This window comes from Condylura cristata, unplaced genomic scaffold (assembly GCF_000260355.1).
Source record: "Condylura cristata isolate star-nosed mole 26May11 unplaced genomic scaffold, ConCri1.0 scaffold00013, whole genome shotgun sequence".
Classification (NCBI taxonomy): Eukaryota; Metazoa; Chordata; class Mammalia; order Eulipotyphla; family Talpidae; genus Condylura; species Condylura cristata.
Genome location: NW_004567114.1, coordinates 17,415,886 through 17,437,647, shown reverse-complemented (window position 1 = coordinate 17,437,647; position 21,762 = coordinate 17,415,886). Strand labels below are relative to the sequence as shown.

The following is a 21,762-nucleotide window of genomic DNA, read 5'->3' as shown; positions in this document are numbered from 1 at the left end:
AAAAGAGTTAGGAGTATCTAGGGTGCAGTGAGAGCGATCTGGAAAGTTCTTGCCCCTGTGTTCTATAACTCTTGATCTGCCAGCCTGGCTCAGACTCATCTGCTGCCCCTTTTCACCCTATAGTTATCATCTCATCTCAGCATTAGCATATGTAAACCTACTTTGATCCATCCTTTGGTACTGAGAGCTTATGATGGTTCAGATAGCTCAGATGACATCAGAGAGACTGAGTCATGTTCTACCTTAGAAAACCCTTGGGCTGTTTTTGGTTGTCTCAAAAGTTAGAGTAGTCTAGAGATGGCTAGTTTGGCCTAACTTGTATATTTGAAAGTGGAAGTGTGTGTACATGCAAACTAATGAGAGCCTATTTGGGGGAAAAAAAAATCATTCAATTTAAATTTGAGAAGGTTTTTCAGATGAATTCTAGGGACAATTCCCATGTAGATCCTAGAAAGATGGACAGTAATACTTAGGAGATCCTTTCAAACTGGATCTTGATGTTTCACTTTTATTGGTTTGGTTTCATGTTTTTTCTTAATATAATTTTGGCTCAAACCATAAAAGTACCTGAACATGTTGCTGTTCAGAGGCCTGACATATGGAAAGGCTGTAAATACATTAACTTTTAAGGAAAAGATTTGTGAGATAGTTCATTTGGGAAGGGGGGAAGGGTGGGGCGGGACTTGAGGATAGTGTTCTCATTGTAAACGGATACCTCTGAGGAAGAAGACATTCACAGTTTGTTACCTAAAAAAATACTTAAATCATGTTCCCTGGGGTCACCCCTTTAGGCCAGCATTAAAACTATACTACATTAGTGGTTTCACTTAAAAATGTCCTCAGATTGGCCCTCCCTGGTGGCATAACAGGTTAGGATGCAGCACTGCAAGCTAGCTGCAGCCACTTCAGTGCAATTTAGATCCCCGACTCCAGAGGTGATCCACATGGAGCAATAGACCTCTCCTGGATCACTGCTGCTCCCCTCAGCAGTGTACTTCTGATCTGCCTGTTCTGCTCCCCACTCTATCTCTGGTGAATCCTCACACCACCCCTGCACCTCTGGTCATACCCTACTTCTGTATGCATAAATAAACCTTTAAAAGAAATGTCTTTATATTGCTGTTTCCCAAAATAGAGTACCTTGAAAATCATCCCCATGGTGTGATTCTTGGGGAAAACTAACAGGGCATATATTCAATGGTGAAAACATATTGGGTGGTTTTCAATTTTTATTTACTTATTCTTCAGGGATTTTTTAAAATTGAAGTAACTTTGGTTTACATCACCCTGTGTAATTTAGGGATATGTGTTATCACACCACACCCACAACCAAAGGAGCTTCATAATCCTCTCCCCTCCTATTCTTGTTAGTATGCAGACTGTGGGGGGGTTACTCTGAGACCCCCAAACTTACACAGCTCTAAAGAGGTTCTATTATCTATTGCATAAAAACAAAGCACACTCTTTGTGTGAAAGAACTTGAGGATTGCATGCATTGAGAGAGAAGAGAAGAGGGGATAATAGTTTCCAAATAAAACACCCAGAGTTACCCATCCCCTTCTGGGTAAATGCCCAGTCAAATAGGCTTGGCTCAATGCAGAGCCATGGAGGCCCCAAAGCTTGCCACAAGTCATACACCTTCTGGTGAGAGAACACAGGACAGGGGTGAGGGACAGGAAAGTCTGGGACAAAGAGTAAAATCAGTGTACAAATCTAATTCAATAGCTGCCATTGCCAGTATCCCCACTGGTCTTTCTTCCATGTCTTTTCCAAGTGTCTGGACTCCATGTGTGATACTCCAAGTTGCTAGTACAAGCCCAAAGCTGAGAAGCAAGTGCTACTTCTTTGTGTCTCCCTACTCCATATGCCTCCTCCAAGTCTCTTCCAAGTCCTCTGTTGAGACTTTTCCCAAAGAAACTTCTCTGAAGGTTTCCTCGGCTTCTCCTTGTCCTTCACCCCCACCCTTCATTAGGTGGGGCAGGAGACATGGAATCTCCCCTTTTATATAGATTATACTGTTATATCCTTTGAATATTCAATGGGTGTACTAGCAAAGGTTTTGCTAATTCTTATAGTATATACACATTTTAAATTCCATTTACCTAAGGTTTATCAAATTTATATAATCATGCATATGTGTAATCCTCATAGATACAATGGTTATTCATATCCAGCTACTGGGAACATAATTTGGGAATTACACTAGAAATATATATATGAATAACTAAGAAGGGGGAATTCAGCTAAATAATGGAGTGCTTATTTACATCAGTAAGTTATTTTGTACTTTATTTCATCCAGAGTTCTTTTTAATGTGAGTTTCTCAAGTGCATTAAATAGTATTTAAGTGATTTTTGAAAACATTAATCATTTGGAAAAGATAAACATGTTTTTAAAAATCCAAGCTGTGCTAATTTCTCCAAGTGCCCCATCTCCCAGTCCAGCATTTTTTTAGTATTTGATTTATGAGGGCTCTCAATTTATATTCAACTTTTTAGGACATTTCTTATGCAATGTGAAATATACCATATCATACTTTGTGTAAGAAGGAGAAAAAAAATATTTCTGAGCAGTAAGTGATGTGACTGTGGAGGATAAATACTAAGGGTAATATAAATAAATAAAACTCTTAGGGAACTTTTATTTCCTTTGGCTGCCTGTGAGATTTGGGTCACAAGTAACTTCTCGATACTTGCTGCATGAATACATTCACTATTACTTCCTATGACCAGTCAGTTAATGATGGGATCTTCGAGTAAACTAGTCCTAATGATTTAAAAGAAGGCATCCTGATTTCTAGCCAATATATTTTTTTCATATATGTCCAAGATCCTATTCACTGGTGGTACTAATTTCATGGCTTCTACACCCTCCTTCCTTCAGCTACTCACCTGTTTCCCTTCCTAGAGTTATGATGTTGTCCTCACATGAAATGTCCATTTGGAGAAAAGTAATTGTTGGGAGCAAAACATGGAACTTGATGCAAGACACACTGTGACTCTCCTACAGAGATGACTTCCTCAAGCCTTTCCAGAAATAATCAAAAGGCAGAATTATGAGGTATGGAAGGGAAAGACTGTGAGTAAAGACTGAAGTCCCAGGGCCTCCTTGGTGGTGCAGGTGGTTAAGTAACAGCACTAAAAAGCTATCCGCATCCACTGCAGCACGAGTTCAATCCCCAGTCAGGGAGCTGACCCACATGGTGCAGCAGACCTCTCCTGGCCCTCCTGCTACTCCCCTTAGCAGTGTGTTTTAGCAGATCTGCCTGTTCTGCTCCCCACTCTGTCTCTGTGAATACTCTCAACCATCCCTCCACCCCCAATCTCTGGCCTGAACCCTATCTCTTGTATGCATAAATAAATGAAACAAAAAAAAAAATCTAGTGCCAATCACTAGATTTTACTGGCAATCAGGATAGCCTTTTCTAAGACAAAGAATAGCCTAAGATGATTTGGAGTTTATTCATAGTAGTCTATTCAGAAAATATGTGCTTTTTCATTCTTCTTAACTCTATAGAGAATTATTATATTTAATTACTATTTGAGGACACCAAATACCAGCTCTTCTAAAATAATGTTCCCTCTGATATCTCCAACAATTACAAAATTTGGTTATCTGAAAATTTACTGTACATATGGCCCAGCTACAGAGTAATTACATTTTATTGATATTTTCTCACAATGCCTTGAGACGTGGAAAAGAAAATCTGGTTGAAGCTGTGAAAAATGAGATATATTTATAAACCTGAGATGTCAACTTTCCAAATTACTTTCAAATCCAGATACCACATTTATACATTTGAACTCACCTTCATATTCTCCCAAACTCATACAAAAAAACACTCCTTGATTTATATCAATGCATTAAATATATAAATATCTATGTAGTGCATTTATATGTATATAAATGTGTGTCTCAATATGTATATATATATGGTTCACAATTTTCTGGTGTTAACAACTAGTATTTTTTTCCTGCACAAACACTCAATCTCTTAGCTTAGAAATTTAAAGTACATGAAAAATATCTTTCTTGCATTAACATTGGTATGAGCATTAAACTCTATTTTAACTATTACACTTACCTCTTTGCCTAGAGGTTGTTTCTTATTAAAGTCTGTAAGATCTGTATGTCATAAAATGACGTGACTGAGATTCCTCCTCCCTCTGTTATTTCTGATAAAATATTCACTGCTTGCAAACATGTACATATATAAAAAATTCACTACACACTAATTATACTCAGTAGTGTCACAAGGGTGTTGTTTTTGTTTTTTTTTTTTTTTACTTGTAATGTTTTGTTAAATTTGGGAGGAAGCTTTAAACATTAATTAAATGAACTTGTGTCTCAACATTTCATTGCAGTAGAGGAATGTAGAAAAAGGGAGAGGAGAATAACTGAGCTGACTGGATATAAAGCAGCCACTGGTTTCACAAAAGGACAAGGAGCTGTGCAAATTCTACTTAGAATACTGTATGGTAGTGAGATTATAAGTCACAACTTGATTATTAAAGATAACGAGGGAGACTCACAACATGGAGTCCTAGAACAAACAGAGAGATAACTATGTTCAGCACAATCTGGGAAAAGCACAAGAATAAAGGGTTGTGGACAAAAAAAGCAGATTCCCCTCCTGGCTGGTACTTAGGGAAGTGTGCAGTGTGGTTGGGGGGCTGGGCAGCACCAGTAAGAAAAAATGTGGTTGGTTCCTTCCCCTTCTTGGAGATCAGAGGAGAGATCAGGCCGTCCTTATTCATTCCTTCCACAGAGAAATGGCTTTCAGGCACCATTCTTGTGAATCTATTGTGGTGTTAAGATATGGGGTAAGTGGGCCCTCCCTGGTGGTGCTGCTGGTGAAAGCACAGCACTGAGAATCTAAAGCCACTTCTGCATGAGTTCGATTCCCGCCTGCCCCGGAGGTGACCACATGGTGTGGCAGACCTCTCCTGACCCACCCGCTGCTCCCCTCAGCAGTGTACTTCGTCGATCTGCCTGTTCTGTTCCCCACTCTGTCTCTGGTGAACCCTCTCACCGCCCCTGAGCCTCTGGCCTGTACCCCAGTTCTGTCTGTACAAATAAATAAATCTTTAAAAAAAAAAAAGATATCGGGTAAGCAAAGAGTTACAAAGTATAGGAGGAGATCCTATACTTTGGCACAGTGTATGGCAAAGAATCAGTTGCTGTCTGAAAACAAGGGGCTTAAATTTGGCGTAAGGAATAGAAGATTATATATATATGGATTGAAATCCTTATTCTCTGTCTTATTGATTTCATGGTGTTAGATCCCTGGACCTAGCATTAGTTAACCATAAAAATGACAATCATAAGTCCTGCCTTCTTAGGACACTGTGATGATTACATGTGATGCTTTATGGGAATGTTCTTGGAATGTAACCAAGGTGCTAAAATTATCTGGTTTCAGTTATAAAATATTTTGATTAATTCAAGTTTGCTAGCATAGTCAGACTACAAAGGAATCAGAAATAAATGTTTCAAATATGGGGAAAATAACAGAAACAGGAAGAACATTATAAATGTAGACATGGTCTACAAGCTGGGCTGCTGACATGTTCCTCGTAAGAGGGACCTTTGCTTGGCTTAAGGCTCTACTTTCACCATCTTGAAATTCTGCATAATTTTTAAAACAAGAAGAGTTTCATTTTCATTTTGTAAACTCTCATTTAACAGGGTCTTGTGAATTATATATCCAGTTCTGGCTGTAGACATATTGAGTGAATACATATTTAGACAAGTTACATATTGAATATATTAACCATTATTTATTTATACATCTAATGGTTTAGCCACCTATTCACTCCTATGTACATATTGACACATTCTCTCATGTAGGATCTGAGGCATTTGAGGAGTAAGAGTTGTAGCTGTGGATTTGTGGTGTAGGCAAGAAGGGGAACTTGAAATCATTTAAGTCTAAAAGATGTCAGTAATTGAAAATCTCTTATTTTCCAACACCAGGAATTTTGATTACATATATGTACATATTTAGGTAAATAAGTGGTATGTATAGTAGATAATACATAAATAAATATAAGTAATTGTCATATACCTAGATTACTTCATTACAGAAACCATGCAATAAAAGTAATCAGTAGATTTGGAATGAGGTCAGGAATTTGCATTTTTAAACTAACACTCAAAGGTTTTCTGATATAGGTGTTTCTAGATATGCGTTGCAAACATTACATAAAGGGATTTCTCGCATTGAGTTTCTAATATTAAAAATAATTGGGGTTTTCAGGTGCTCTTTTTCTACTAGACCTCAGCAGCTACCCCCATCTTAGGGGAAGAATGTTGTAATCAGCATACGTTACTGTTATTTGGAGTCCTGTTCAAAATCTCTGTGAGACATTTGTTTCATTCTGAGATAAGGGTGCTTCCCCACCCAGTCCTGTCCTTGTTACCTGCCAGTCACTGCTGGTGATAACAATGTGTAGTTCACAAGTATAGTTAACCATTTTAGGAACCAGTACAGTTTAGAAATAGCTCTTAGACGTGTGGGCTGTCACCTACACACTGTCCCACAGGACTTAAAGAAAGCAAGGCTAGATGAGCCAGAGCTTCTCTTCTCAGGGAAACATTCCCTGGCCATCAGAAGTTTCTTTATTCCTAGTCACCTTTCTTGAAGGACAATTCTCAGAGTGTAGGGTATTTTGTGCCTATTTGAAGTCACTTCTTTTCTCTTTTGCTCCCACCTCTGTTTCTCCTCCTCTTCACTTTTACTTCTTACTTCCTTTCTTCTCCATGCATCTTCTTACATTAAAAGCTATTTTCAGCATTTCAGGGATCTCCCTAGTGTTACTCTCTCAACTTCATCAATAATTATTTATTGAACAGCTATAATATGCACTGTAAAAACTATAATAAATAATATATGCCATAATTCACTCATCAAATATATACTAAGGGTGTTTCTGCATCAGACTCACTTTCTGACCCATCACTAAGTAGGGTCACTTTCTGACCCTACTCTCAAGGAGCATGACTCCAACAGCTATTACAAAACATTGAAAACAGCTTTCAGTGAACAGAATGGCAACTCTAAAGAATGATGTTTTCTTCACCAGCTGAACTGGCTGTACACATGAGTAACCATTTCTAAGGCACTTGTATTTGGCATGGATCTTGGCACCACCAATTCTTGTGTGGGTGTCTTCTAGCATGGAGTAGTGGAAATAAATTGCCAGTGGTCGTGGAAATCAGACCACCTCAAGATATGTCAGCTAGACTGATACTGAACCATTGTTTGGTGATGCTTTAATGACTGACATTGCCATGTGCCCCACCAACAATTTCCTATGCCAAGTGCTTGGTTGGACATGTATTTGATGATGCTGTTGTCCAGTTTGATATGAAGCATAGGCCATTGAAGGTGGTGAATGATTTGGGCAAACCCAAAGTCCAAGTAGAATACAAGGGAGAAAAAAAGTTTCTATCCAGAGGAGGTGTCATCTCTGTGTCTGACAAAGATGAAGGAAATTGCAGAAGCATACCTCAGGAAGTCTGTCACTAGTGTGTTGTCACAGCACCCACTGCTCTGATGACTCAGTAGCATTCCACAGGAGATGCTGAGATTATTGCTGGTCACAATGCACTTAGAATCATCAGTAAGCCAACTGCTGCTTCTATAGCCTACAGGCTTGACAAAAAGGTTGGAGATGAAAGGAACATGTTGAACTTTGACCTAGGAGGCAGCACTTTTGATATTTTGATCCTCACTATTGAAGATATAATCTTTGAGGTCACATATACAACTGAAGACACCCACTTAGGTAGAAAAGACTTTGACAATTGAATGGTTAACCTTTATATTGCAGAATTCAAGTGCAAGCATAAGAAGGACATCAGCGAGGACAAGAAAGCTGTCCTTCACATCCATACTGCTGTGAGAGTGCTAAGCATATGCCCTCTGCCAGCAGCCAGGCTAGTATTGAGGGTGACTCACTCTATGATGGAATTGACTTTTATGCTTCCTTTACCTGTGCTCAATTTGATGACTTGACTGCTTACTTGTTCTGTGGCACCTTGGACCTAGTAGAGAAAGCTCTTTGGGATGTTAAGCTAGACAAATCCCAGATCCATGATATTGTCTGGTGGGTGGATTTACCTAAATCTTCCAAATTCAGAAACAGCTACAGGATTTTTTTAGTGGAAAAGAACTGAATAAGAGCATCAGCCCTGATGATGCCATTGCTTATTCAGCTGTCCAGGAAGCTATCATATCTGGAGACATGTCTGAAAGTGGTCAAGACTTGCTGATCTGGGATGTAACTCCTCTTTCCATTGGCATTAAAGCTGCTGGTGATGTCAGAACTGTCCTCAGCAAGTTCAGTACTACCATCCTTATGAAGCAGACACAGACCTTCAAAACTACTCTGACAATCAGTTTGGGGGACTCATTCAGGTGTATGAAAGTGAGCATGCCATGGTCAAAGGTAACAACCTGCTTGGCAAGTTTGAACTCAGGTACACTTTCTTGCTTATTGTGGTCCTCAGGGTTGAGCTTATTTTTTATGCCAATGGCATCCTTAGTATTTCTGCTATGGATAAGAATACACGAAAAGAGAACAAGACCACCATCATGGATGATAAGGAACACATTGAGCATATGGTCTAGAAGGCTGAGAAGTATGAGGCTGAAGATGAGAAGCAATAGGATGAGATGTCTTCCAGAAACTCCCTTGAATCTTATGCCTTCAATATGAAAGTAACTGTTGAAGATGAGAAACTTCAAGGCACAACAAATGATGAGAACAACAGAAGATTTTTGACAAGTATAAAGAAGTCATCAGGTGGCTTGATAAAACCATTTGAACATCAATAGAAACAGGTAGAAGACTCAGAAACCCTATCATTACTGATCTGTACCTGAGTTAATGTGGCATGCCTGGTGGCTTCCCTAGTTCTGGAACTCTTCCATTTGGTGTTGCCTCCTCTGGGCCCACCATTGAGGAAGTTGATTACACTAATCTGAGCATAGAAGTTAGCATTGTTCTACCCAAAATGTTGAAGGACACAAATTTGTATCAAAGTTCATGAAAGTTAAAAGTTGAGTTGCTGTAGTAATAAGTGGGCATTATTGAGACTTGAACATTGAATATGTTCACAGGGAAAGGAAGTAAAGTAATACTGTACTTACAAGCACTGTTGTAAGTGAAAAATTGCAGTATCTTCAATAAAACTATTTAAAAGTGTCCAAACAACAAAATGAAAACAAATCAGCAAGATATAAGTCAAATATCATGGAATTATAAAGGCAAGATATCTTTAAATCTTAAGCTATCAGATATGATCTCATTGATGAAATTCTATTTGTTCTGGACCTTGAAATAAAAGAAGTGTAGCTGAAAACACACACAAAAGACCTTCTGTGTAATTGTAAAAGCAGAAGGTGAGGTGTGGAGTAAAAATTGTAAGACAATTTGCTTTTAAGTATAAGTATATACTACATGAAAGAGAACTAAATAATAATAAGATAACAAAAAACAAAATTAGGCCACTAAGAGTAAGAATTTTTTTTTAAATGATTTCTAGGTCCTCTTCTGTAATCTTGTAATTTCATTTCATGAGTATAGTATTCACCTGGATGGAACATCATAATTTTTTTTTCCAAATGCAAATACTTTCTCTAGAGAAAAACCACCCTCCCCTCCAATCATGTGGCAGGGTCTAAAGAACTTTCCCTCTACAGTGCATTGCAAAATCAGGCTCTCTTGAGTATTACCAGAGAATTCATTCTGGAATGCCCTGATATTTATTTCTCATTGGCTTCTTACTAATAATTTCACCTGTTATTCATCTCTTCAGTGGTTACTGAAAGATTCTCATTTTTTTTTTTCTTTTATTTTAAGTCGGTGTTCTTTTACTTTCTTTAAGATCCTTGATCAAAACCACAGGCAGCCTTGACAATCTCTGGACCCTTGGTAGGAAAAAAATAACCTGAGTGTATACCCGTGAGAAATACTGGCCTTTTCCTCTGACGGTGTTGTGGCATCCTTGGCTGTTCTTTTTATGTGCTTGTCATTGTGCTTCCTACATCCATCTCATAAAATATCCTTTTCTTCATGCTTGACATATTGATATCATCTTACCACAGATAAAACACAGAGCAATGTAATATGGGCAGGTGATGGAATTATTTGTAATGCACAGAAATCTCTGCTGGTGTTTAAGACTGGCATAATATTAAACACATTACTTTCACTGACAGGCATTTTCATTACACCCATGCCATGTAGGTGGAGAATCTAAAAGTGAAATCCTGTTTTCACCAACAGGGCCCAGGCAATAAAAAAAAAAAAAAAAAAGGTGTGTGTTTGGTGTGTTTGTGTATGTGTGTAACTGCTTGATATATTTATCTTCACAATACACTGAGCTTCTTATTTAACCACAGTTGTATTTACTTGGAGAAGTGGCTGAAATCCCAGAGAACCTGTGGTAAAATTCATATATTTTAAATCAGATCAGTGGATCAACAAGGTAACCTGTAGTTGGTGCCTGATATTTCCAAATACTATAGAAGGAGATGTTTGGGGGACTTGGAATCTGAAGGGGGAAGGAGGTGAATTTTTCATAGAGAGGGGATTTTTATATGGCATCAAGTGGGCATCTGTTCTGCTCTCTGGTATCCTGGGGATGCCCCTACACTATGTTTACAGACTATGTCATTGTGTTTCTTGTCCCAGTCGATTATTATTTGGAGAACCGTTCTGAGATTGGCTAAAAGAGAGCCTAGAAAGTCTGTCATCAGGTCAATTAATCTTTCAAAATGAGTTAATATAGATCATAGTCTCCTCAACAGAGAATCAACAAATTCATAATACCAAAGATCATGGTGATGGCAAGTACTTATCTTTCATTTATTTATTTTTTAATAACGGGGCCATAGTCTATTGGGGAATTATGCTCAGTGAAATTAGCCAGAAGATGGAAGGCAAATACTAGATCACTTCACTTACAGGTGAAATAGGGAGAAACAATACAAAATTTCAGACAAAACTAATCCAAAACAAGCTCTAGGACCTGACTGTAAAATTGAGGCTACCAGTGGGGGAGGGGAGTCCAGTGGACTGTGGTGCAGAATAAGGGGTATCTTGATAGTGGGTGTGTTGCAGCAACTTACATCTTAAGAGGTGTGATCTTATGCCTCTGGATCATATATGGTGTTATAAACTAATGTGACTGCAATTAAAAATAATGGTTGAGTAATGGAAACAACAATGACCCATCTCAGCATAACGTTCTTGAGCTTTTCTTGTGTTGAAACACATACTTTATATTCAGGTTTAAAATTAAATCTTCATACAGCCTTTTATGTCAGATAACTGATTATTAACCATTTACCAGATGAGAAAAAAAATAATAAAGACTAATAGATATCATGTAGTTTGTCCGAGGTAACACATCCAGTGACTCAAGCCCAGGTCTGTCTGATTATCAAGTTTCAGCTTTTTAGCTGACTGGGGTTCTGTGTCCTTGTGGAGAGGTAAAGCCTAGACCTTACATTAGCTGGAGCATCAGGCGTGTCAGCACTGGCTCAATGAGCCATGCTTCTGAGCCTCCCAGAGCTCCTGTTCACTGCGCAGCCATCCTGCTGAGTGGTCAAGATCTTTCAGGAAAATATTTATAGCTGTGATTGGCTTGTGTGTGTGTGTGTGTGTGTGTAAAAGACTTGGGGTATAGGTCAAAGGTATGGAGGGGGGAAGATTCACCAGAGACAAAGTGGGGAGCAAAACGTGTATTTTCATCTGAAATGTGCTACTGAGGGGAGCAGTAGGTGAGACAGGAGATGTCTGATGTACCATGTGGGTCAGCTCTGTGGCTGGGGATTGAAATCAGGCCTAGGGGTGATAGTTCTGAGACTTAACCCCTAGGCCACCAGGGAGCTCCTGTGGTGATTGTGTTTTAACTGAATGCCTTTTGCACCCCATGGATAGAATTGACTTCTTTTACCCTGGACCTAAAGTTGAAGTAAGGATTGTTACTTCAGGTGAACAGTTGCAATTTTGCTTAAGAGGAGTTTTCTCCTAGATCTATGCTTCTCCCCTCCAAGCCCTCTAGGAGATCATGTGAGGATGTGACTTCAGTGGACAGTCCCTTTCCATTTCACCAGGCAGATCAGCACACCCCAAATGTCCTTTTGGTGTATCTGTATGGAAGGAAGAATTTTCTAAGAAGGAATGTGTGGTTCATTCATTACAGACTTTCTCTGTGGGGACAAAAGTAGATGTTATAGTTTATAATGGATCATAATATCCTTACATTGCCTTTGGGAGTTACAAGGTAAATATGTAGGAACTGAAGTGATTTTTCCACCCATAATTTCATTGAGTGAGGAAATAAATTATTTTAAATAAATTTTTATTGAGGTAGCATTGCATTATAGGTGCAATCTATAAATTACTATCCATAGGTAATAAGTTCACCACTGAAAGAAGAATCTTGCTAGATATTAACATAAAAATTGCCAATTTATTCAACTACATTTTCAACTTAGAAGTCAAGGCATTGGTTTTTTCTGTGTTTCAGATGAACAAAATGAGATAATATATTCCTAAAATAATCCAGTATACATCTTTGATAATAAATGTTATCATAGATACTATATAGATCTGGGTGATAAATACAATAGGGTACAATGTGAAAACTCAGACTCTGTACTTTTTTTTTTACCAGGACACACATGACATATGTGACTTATGACACATGACTCTTTTTTTTAAAGATTTATTTATTTATGCACACAAGAACTGGAGTATATGCCAGAGGTGTGGGGGTTGAGAGGATTAACCAGAAAAAGAGTAGAGAGCGGAACAGGCAGAAGATTCTGAAACACATTGCTGAAGGGAACAGTGGGTGAGACAGGAGAGGTCCACCATGCCATGTGAGTCACCTTCCTGGCTGGAGATTGAACTCATGCTGCAGTAGCTGTGGATAGCTTCACAGTGCTGTGCTTCAACCCACATATGATTTCTTCAGTGTGGTAATACAGAGACCACAGAAGAACAACTGACTTACTTGGATTTGGGATGTGGGGATTCCTGTAGCAGTTAACACCGATGCCCAGTATTAATTAAAATTAATATACAAAAGAAACTGATCTTATTTGACTAATAAGTGGAGACTCAGTGCTATGCACTGTATTTGCATTGCCACAATTAATCTTATCCTTAAAAGGACCTAGTGGAATGGGAACGGTTGTCATCTCCAAGCTTTGCAAGTGGCAGTATACAGATTTGAACCCAAGTTCTCTGACTTCAGAATTCAACTCTTCTTTTTTTTTAAGATCTATTTACTTATGCATATAAGAAGTGGGGTTTAAGCCAGAGGTGCAGGAGATGAGAGGATTCACCAAAGAGACTGGTGAGCAAAACAGGCAGATTGAATGAAACACACTGCTGAGGGGAGTAGTGAGCCAGACATGAGAGGTCTACTGTGCCATGTGGGTTAACTCCCTGGCAGGAGATCTAACTCATGCTATAGTGACTGGTGATAACTAGATAGCACTGTGTCTTTAACCCCTGCACCACCAGGAATTCAACTCTTAGCAGAGGTGCCACATTACCATGAACCATGGGATATCACTTAGCAACATCATCAGGAAAAGCTATGTTTTCGTTTGGGACTCTCTCACCCTGGGGAAGTAAGTAAGTTTGGCTCTAACTTAGGACAAACTTCCTTTCTGAAAATGGAAACAAATGATTTGAAAATAAACTGCAAATATCAGCTTTTATGCCATGGTCTAGGAATTTGGGTTTCTTTATGTATGTCAGTGGGGTGCTCTGATATCTACTGTACACGTTTCCAGTACAGCACTGTTATGTGGAGAACAGGTAGACATGCTCCTTATCCCCCTCATTCCCATGCTCACTGGCTTCTCAAATTGGCCCAGCAACAAAACACTTGGCCTGTCAATTTGGTGCCTTCCTGAAGACAAACATTTCTTTTTATAATATGGATACAAAAATTCTTTTTTCTCTTATTAACCTGCCGGAGTCATATAGAAATTCTGAGAAGTCAAGTTCAACCTTATAATGCATGAATATTTTTTATCTTGAATGCTGCAAATTCGGCATATTGGGGGGTGACAAGGTTAGGTAGATTTATTAGCATCCTGTCAGGAAATTTTCTCGGAGCAGCAGAATTTCATCAAAAAATTTAATGTAATTGATGGGAGCAAGTTGGACTAATTCTTAGCAGATCTGCACTGGCTCTTTTCACACATTTCCTTTACAGACAACAAAATGTACTGAGCAGAGAGCTCATTAAGATGAACTTCCTGAAAACACACACTTTGCACCAGGTTTATTTCCCCTTCCTTTCTTTCATATAATTACTTTAGTTACTTGAGAAGATACAAGCACATATTGGAAGCATTACCAAACAGGTGATGATTTTTTTACTCATTGTATGTGTCTTTTAACTTTCCAAAGGAAAGCTTACATCCCAGGGAATAAGGATTAACAAAAATCCAGTATTTATTCTGTCTTTCACTCTGCTTTTTCTAAAGGATTAGGGGTTCCAACCATTGGGTCTAGAAGCCATCAGAATAGAAATTGTAATAGTGGAAAGAGTTTAGCCTTTAAACTAGAGAACTTGGGTCCCAGCTTCAAATCTCTTGCTGGCTAACTTTTTGGCTCTGAGCCAGTTATTTAAAGTTGCTGAACTTTGGTTTCCATGTTGGAAAGGTGAAGTTAATGATGATACCCTTCTCACAGTGTTCCTAGCAAATATTAAATGAAATGGAAAATGTCACAGTAAATTGACCTGAGCATCTTTCAGTTTCTAGATCAAGCACTTACTTGCCCCCCTGAAAAGTTTGTCCTATGTGCCTAAGAAACACGTCACCACTCGTGAGAAGTTATGAGGTTGGTATATACTAGACCACACACTTTCTTTTTCTTTCTTTCTTTTTTTTTTTTTTTTTTGCATGCTCTGAATTCTCAAAACCCAGAGATTAGGAAGAGATGCAGAGAGAGAGAAAGAGAAGAATAAGTAAGAGGAGGAAGGGGAAAAACAAAGGGAGAGAGGAGATGAGAGAATGAACTTCTCATGTAGTGTTAGTTAAGATACCTACCTGTTCTTTCTAATCTTCAGTTCCCTGATTTAACGCTAATTCTATGACAAAATGAAATGATCCCTGATAGTTAGATGATGATGACGTTGTAAGTTTCCCTTTTATTGCAAGCATTCTCAGCACACGGTGTGCTCATGAGTCCATCCTCTGATCTCCTATTGTTCCTTTTAATTTCTGCTCCTCTGCACGTGGGTGATGAGACTGGAGTCCACAGTGCATCCCCTCATGATTGCATCCACCACACAGAAATACCTTGGTTTTGATGGGGGGAAGGGGCATATGAGGGAAAAGCAGAGAGGAGTGTGGGTAATGAGCTTGGTGAATTGTGAGGCGCTGTGCACGGGAGTAAACTCGCAGAGCAGAGACCTCAGGGGAGCAAGTGAACTCACTTACAGCAGACATTTTTTTTTATAAAGTTGTCATTCTTATTGGAAAGTAGTAGTTCTGCCTCTGAAAGCATTTCATAAAACCAGAGAGCAAAACAAACCAAAAATAAATGGTTCAAACTTTATAGTGTGTGAATATTAATATATGTTCCCCAGTCCTTTTTCTTACAGGAGGGATAGATACCCTTCCTAAGGGAGACTTTTCACAAAACAGCGTATTTCCGTGGCTGATCAAGAAGCCAGCATTGTGAAGGGAGTTGAATTACTCCCATTCTTGTTAGGTTAAATGATTAAGCATAGGCAAGGATGACTTTGGCCTTGGAAGTTCAGATTTCTGATCCAGGCTATCTGAACTATCCCCAGTACTAGAATTTTCTGCATGCCTCCTGTCCTCACTCCTAGAGGGACTTTCAGGAGCTAGATGAAAAGCCCTGTAAAGAGTGTGCTCTGCTTGGTCTTGGTATCAACTCTGTACTGGCTTCGCTTGCATTTTCTAGACCCTGACAATCCACCTGGTTAAATATAGCCTTGCCCTTACCCAGCACAAGCCTCACCTTCCCTTGTGGCCACAGACATGTGAACAGCTCTCCTTGCCACACACACTTGAGTCTCTTTTCTCATCACAGCCTTCCCTAATAAAGGTCTTAGGAGATATTAATTTGCTTTACCTGCTTACACTTTGGATGGTGCAACCCACACTATAAAAGTAAGGCAAAGGAAATAGCAAGCTAGATGTTATATAATGTTTCACTCTTCTACTCTTCTCTTCCCCTTCCACTCTACCTACTTTTACCTGTCTCACTGCCACTCTTGCTACCTAAATATCTTAATTTGGGAAGATGCTGGATCAAAACTTACAGCCTATGGACTAGAAACAAAAAAACAAATAAATAAATAAAAATCTGCTTTTACTCCTAAGTTCATTTCCTCAAGTCTGGCAGTAAATATCTCTAAGTCAGAGGAGATTAAGGAAAAAAAAAATCATGAAATAGTTATTGCCATAGTTACAGGCTAGTGATGGGACAGTCTGTTTATGTCCCACTTCACGAGTCCATTTACCCCAGCTAATCAAGCCTCCATCTGTAGAACCTTCCACAACAGGTCTGTTTCTGGGAAGAAAGTCCAACAAGGTTCCCCGCTCATATTCTTCCTGGCAGAAAATTATCACCTTACTTTTTTCACTTCAAAAATAAATATTTTTCGCTTCAAACTTTCCCAGTCTTATTTTTAAATGGAAATAGCTAAGAGCTAGGTGGTTGCCAGTTCTTTTTCATTTTGTTTGAATTGTTCCCCAGTCCTTCTTCACAGCTTGTATATGCTTTTCTCCAAAGTTTTACTTACCTAATAAACATCTTTTAATGTTTTACCTGCACTTACAATGTTCTTTAGACTTATATCTTAAACTTTTAAAAAAAACCTTTTTTTTTTTTTTTTAAATTCTACTTCCATTATCCTGTTCCTTCATATGAGAATGCCCTATGGCACATAAACAGAGAACTGTTTTTTAGTTTTTACATGTTCTTTCTTTTTTTTTTTCATAGAAGAAGTAGGGTATAGGCCAGAGGTATGGGGCTCCAGAAACAAAGTGGGGAGCATAACAGGCAGATCTACTGAAATACACTGCCAAACAGAGCAGTGGGCAAGACATGAGAGGTCTGCTGCTCCCTGTGAGTCACCTCCCTGGCGGGAGATCCAACTCAGGCCTTAGTGGTGATAGTGCAGATACTTAACTCCTAGGCCACCAGGGAGACCTCAGAAAATTGTTTCATTTTAAAAACTAACACAGAAGAGGTCTAAATACATGTCAAAAATAGTTGAGTGTGAGTTCCAGAGAGTCTTAACCAAAAGCTGGTGCATAGTAAATGTTTGCTGAATATTGAATAATAATTGAATGAGTTGAATGAAGTATTTGGATAAAAGTGAATGGAAAATGTAGAGGAGGAGAAATTGGAGATAGAGTTTGGGAAAATGAAAGGTAGGGTTTTTATAAACCATAAGAATAGTTTGTAAAGAAAATGTGAAAATGTGAGCATTGTGACAAGGGTGAATATTCTAAGATTCTTGTCTTCAAAGAAAGGAAAATAGAGGAAAACTAATATGTATTTAGTCCTTCATTATGCTGGGAGTTTTCACAAAAGTTTGCTTGTTAAGTCTCACAAATCACTAGAGGTAAGTATTATTATGTCATGTTGACAAGGAGAAAGCCAAGTCACAGAATGGTTGGGGAACTTTCTGATAGTAGCATCTGAACCAGTTCTAGTGAGATTTTTTTGGCCATCTGCATACTAGATGGACTTAATGTGGATGAAGCAAATAAACGTTATTTATTTGTGCTATCTTGCAGTTGACCCAATGCTTGTCACATAGTAAGTTCCAGTAACTCAACCAATAACAACAATAGAGAAAATGGCATAAGAGTGTGCTCAAGGAAACAAAGATTGGTAGTGAGTTGGAGGAGAGGACTTAGTCAAGGCTACAGCTGAAGTAATACATGAGGACTCATTTGCAGAGGATTTTTTTTAAGATTTATTTATTTGTGCTTACAGAACTGGGGTACAAGCCAGAGGTTCAGGGGTGGCAAGAGGCTTCACCAGAGACAGAGTGGGAAGCAGAACAGGCAGATCTATGAAGTACACTGCTGAAGGGAGCAGCGGGCAGGTCAGGAGAGGTCTGCCACGCCATGTGGTCACCTCCGGGGCAGGCGGGGATCGAACTCATGCGGAAGTGGCTTTAGCTTCTTAGTGCTGTGCTTTAACCCGCTGCGCCACGAGGGAGGGTCTGTAGAGGATTTTTAATAGCATAATGCAGAGTTGGAACTTTCCAAATGTATGCAATGAGTAGCCACTGACAGGTTTTGTGTGAAGTAGTGAAATGTGGAATGTGGATAGGCAGATTTCTCTGGGGAAATCTTGTTGCAGGTCCTGTGCAAGGAAGGAGCTGGCAACCAAGTACTACATCAGTGTGCTATTGCATTTATTCAGACAATGAGATATTGGGGGGATAAAGAGGGCTCTGGGAGTAGGAAAGTAGTGTCATGACTGACTAATACTGTGGAGATATTTCAGTTCAGTGGTTTAGATAGAGAGAGGCTGGGGTTCCTGCCAAGAAATGCCTTTGAAGTTTTGAGCCTGAGTGCATGGAGTTGTTTTGATGTTATTAACTAGTATGTGGAACACAATACATAAGTTTAGCTTAAGGAGGGGGTGCATGGAAAATAGTGAGAAAAAATGGTGAACTTGAGTCATCAAAGAATGAGATCCAGCAGGTGTTTAAGCTCTATTATTGGATGAGATTACAGATATAAATTTAGGTAGCAGTTAGAGATAGTAGTTGAATGCATGGACAATCACATGCAGTTATCAAGGGAGAAAAGAGAATTAAATCATTGTAGATAGAGATTGAGGTGAACACAATTTTAAGTGGTAGATAATGGAAGACATGCTAAAGAAAATTCACGAATGAGAAATTGTCTGTGTTGTTGTATCATGACCTCCATTTTCTTCTGACAACACCCTTACATCAAACTTACAACACTAGGTAGACAACCATTTCAGCAAAACAAGAATCATTCCTCCTTTTTGTGAAGTTACACACTTCACATACCTTACTCTATGAACCAAAGACCTTGCTCAATAAAGTGGGTGAATCAGATGTCTCCAGCTCCAGCTCTTCACACGAGGAACATCTGGATGTCAAGGTGATTGACGTGACACTAATGTATAGTAAACAGAAATTGAGTTTACCTTGCAAATCTTAATAGGGTATCTTCCTCAGGAGGAAATCTTTCTGACTTATCAGATTTAGAAATAAAATCTCGTTACTTTTCATATGTTCTTCACCCTATCTATTTCTGTAATTTCCCTTTTTAATTACAAGGGATATTTATATGGAAAACAGGGCACCCTCTTGTTTCTGTGAGTTCTTGCAGTTCATGTCTTGTTTCCTCCATCATGCAAGAAATGGAAACTGCAGTAAAATCTCCTTTTAGCATATATGGTTTCCTTAAAAATTCGCTTGAAGAGATAAAATGTTAAGAGAGGAGGAGGTGAATGGAAACGGTAATTAGATAATTGTGGGGGGGGTGTGGGAATGGGGGATTGGAATTTGGGGGTGACTAGGGTTAGTACCTTAGGGACTGTTTGTCTCATATCTAAGAGAGACTTTAACAGGAGTTCAGAAGGAATAATTAAAAAGTACTACAATTCAAAATTTATGTTGAAAAGAACTAAATGAGACCTTCAAGCCTGTAATGGACACAATAGATGCGCAGGAGCTTGTGAAATCAGAAATGAGACAGTTCCACCAGCTTGCAGAACTAGAACACACTTTCTCTTTGTACTCCAGGAAGGTGAGTCTCCTCCTTGTCATTTAATATTTGGAGAACTTCTTATCTCTCATGAAATTGTTCTGAATGTACTACAAGAGTTGCCCAACCATATTCATTGATTTATAGAAATCATGTAAGTTTCAGTCACATACAAATGTGTGTGAACACCTGCAGGGCCCCCCAAAGAACTTAAATCAAATGGAAAGGAAATGGGATCCCTAAGTGAAGCTTATCCTAAATTAAGATACTAGCGTGATACAGCAAATGGGCTCTCAGATAAGCACTTGCGGATTTGCCTTCTTTGACAAATTTATGACAGAATTGGTTTTCCCAGAGCTCTTAATTGATTGTGAGTTTGTGCTCCTTGCAGTTCCTCTTCCTTGACAGGTTTAGGGTCAAGGAAAGGAATCCCAAACAAAAGCAAATGGTGGGAAAGCTTGCTGACACCGCTGACTTCTCTTCCTCCCTGTGCTGCCCCTGCCCCCTCCCCATTACTCTTGCTGATTCCCCATTTTTGTTTGTCTTTGTGTAAATAAAATCTGGTGCCCACTGGTCTCCATCCCAGCACTAACTTTTACTCCCTCCCCTTTGTGGACACTCGCCCACCTCCCCTTTTCTTTGTTGAACATTGTATAAATAGCCCTGCATCTTGCCAAAGAGCAGGACGGTGGTCTTTCGGGCATGAGTCTGCTGCCCTCCTCATCTGTCAACAAATAAAACCACTTTCCTTTCCCTCAAACTCTGTTTCCTTTTATTGGCTGAGGGAAACTGAGATCAGTGTTTGGTAACAGCTGACCCATGGACTAGACTAATTATCATGACTGGGGTATTGAGAAAAGGAAGTTGTTCCAGATCAAGTGTGAAGATAGTTCTAAACAACCTTTGATCTTTTCCTGAGCTGTCTGTGGGTTTGGGGAAAGAGGTTATTTGCAATGGAAAGAAACTTGCCACAGGGGACCTTGTTGTTCTTCCATAGAAAGACCTCAGAAAGGACTGTATTATTAAAAGGAGAGGTTTTACTGCTGGCAATAGAAGGATAAGGGACCCCAAAAGGCAGTAATCTAGATATGGTTGCCATCTTCTTGGGGGACAGAGCAAAGTTTTCAAGGCCACACATGATCTCTAACGTATGGGGCTGAAGATCTGATAAATGTGAGAAGCTCTTTTTCTACCTAGGAATTTTAACATAAAATAGCTGGGGAGGGAAATTGTAGGACAAAGCAAGACTTATAGTTAAGCAAGTTGGTACTTAAAACATTGAAGCAAATTGTGGAGTTTGTCAAAAAGGGGTAAGTTGGTCATGTCAAGGTTCTACCTCATGGACTTCCTTTTATTTGTTTAAATTAAACCTGCAGATTCCTTCAAAAATGTCCTTGGCCCTTCTCAGAGAAGAAAGGCAGAATGGTCCAGCTGCTATACCACAGCAATAAGAAAGCATAGCATACAGTGATGCCCCAGGATATTTTGTTAATGCTAGTTACATCTAAGGACTATGTGGCAGAAACTCTTTCAGCAATCTATTGTCTGTTAAAAGGGGAAAAAGAGCAATTGTCTCAAGCAATGGAGATAACCAGCTCATTTGCAAAGTAGGAGGCTCCATAGTAACTTTTCAGAGACAAGTTTAGAAAATGATAAGGAATATTTCACCTCCTCACTCTGTATTGGAGGTTCATGCAGTGGAAAGGGGGGACAATGAGTGTGTTGGTCTGTTTCCTTTATCAGAAACTTTGATGCTTTTGTTGAAGTGTTTCCCAACAGGGGGTGAGCACAAGGCCATGGAAGAAGCTGCCGCACTATTCCATCACGGGCTCCTTTCTCCTAGGCCAAGTTCATTATCATGTTGGCTTCAGACCACTTTAGCTGCAATCAGTTGCAAGGAAAAGCATTTTGTGAGCAAAATTTGTCTTACAGATGTCCATGTAAGAACCCCAGTGAGAAAACTACTACTAGGGCTT

The 21,762-nt window shown here is 39.1% G+C and overlaps 1 protein-coding gene and 1 pseudogene across 17 annotated transcripts in view; both read left to right on the top strand.

Moving 5' to 3' along the window:
* Positions 1-21,762, top strand: part of NRXN3 (neurexin 3) — a 1,505,538-nt gene that overhangs the window by 970,224 nt on the left and 513,552 nt on the right. The gene's annotated exons all lie outside the window — the stretch shown is intronic.
* LOC105853564 lies at positions 7,137-9,057 on the top strand (annotated as a pseudogene).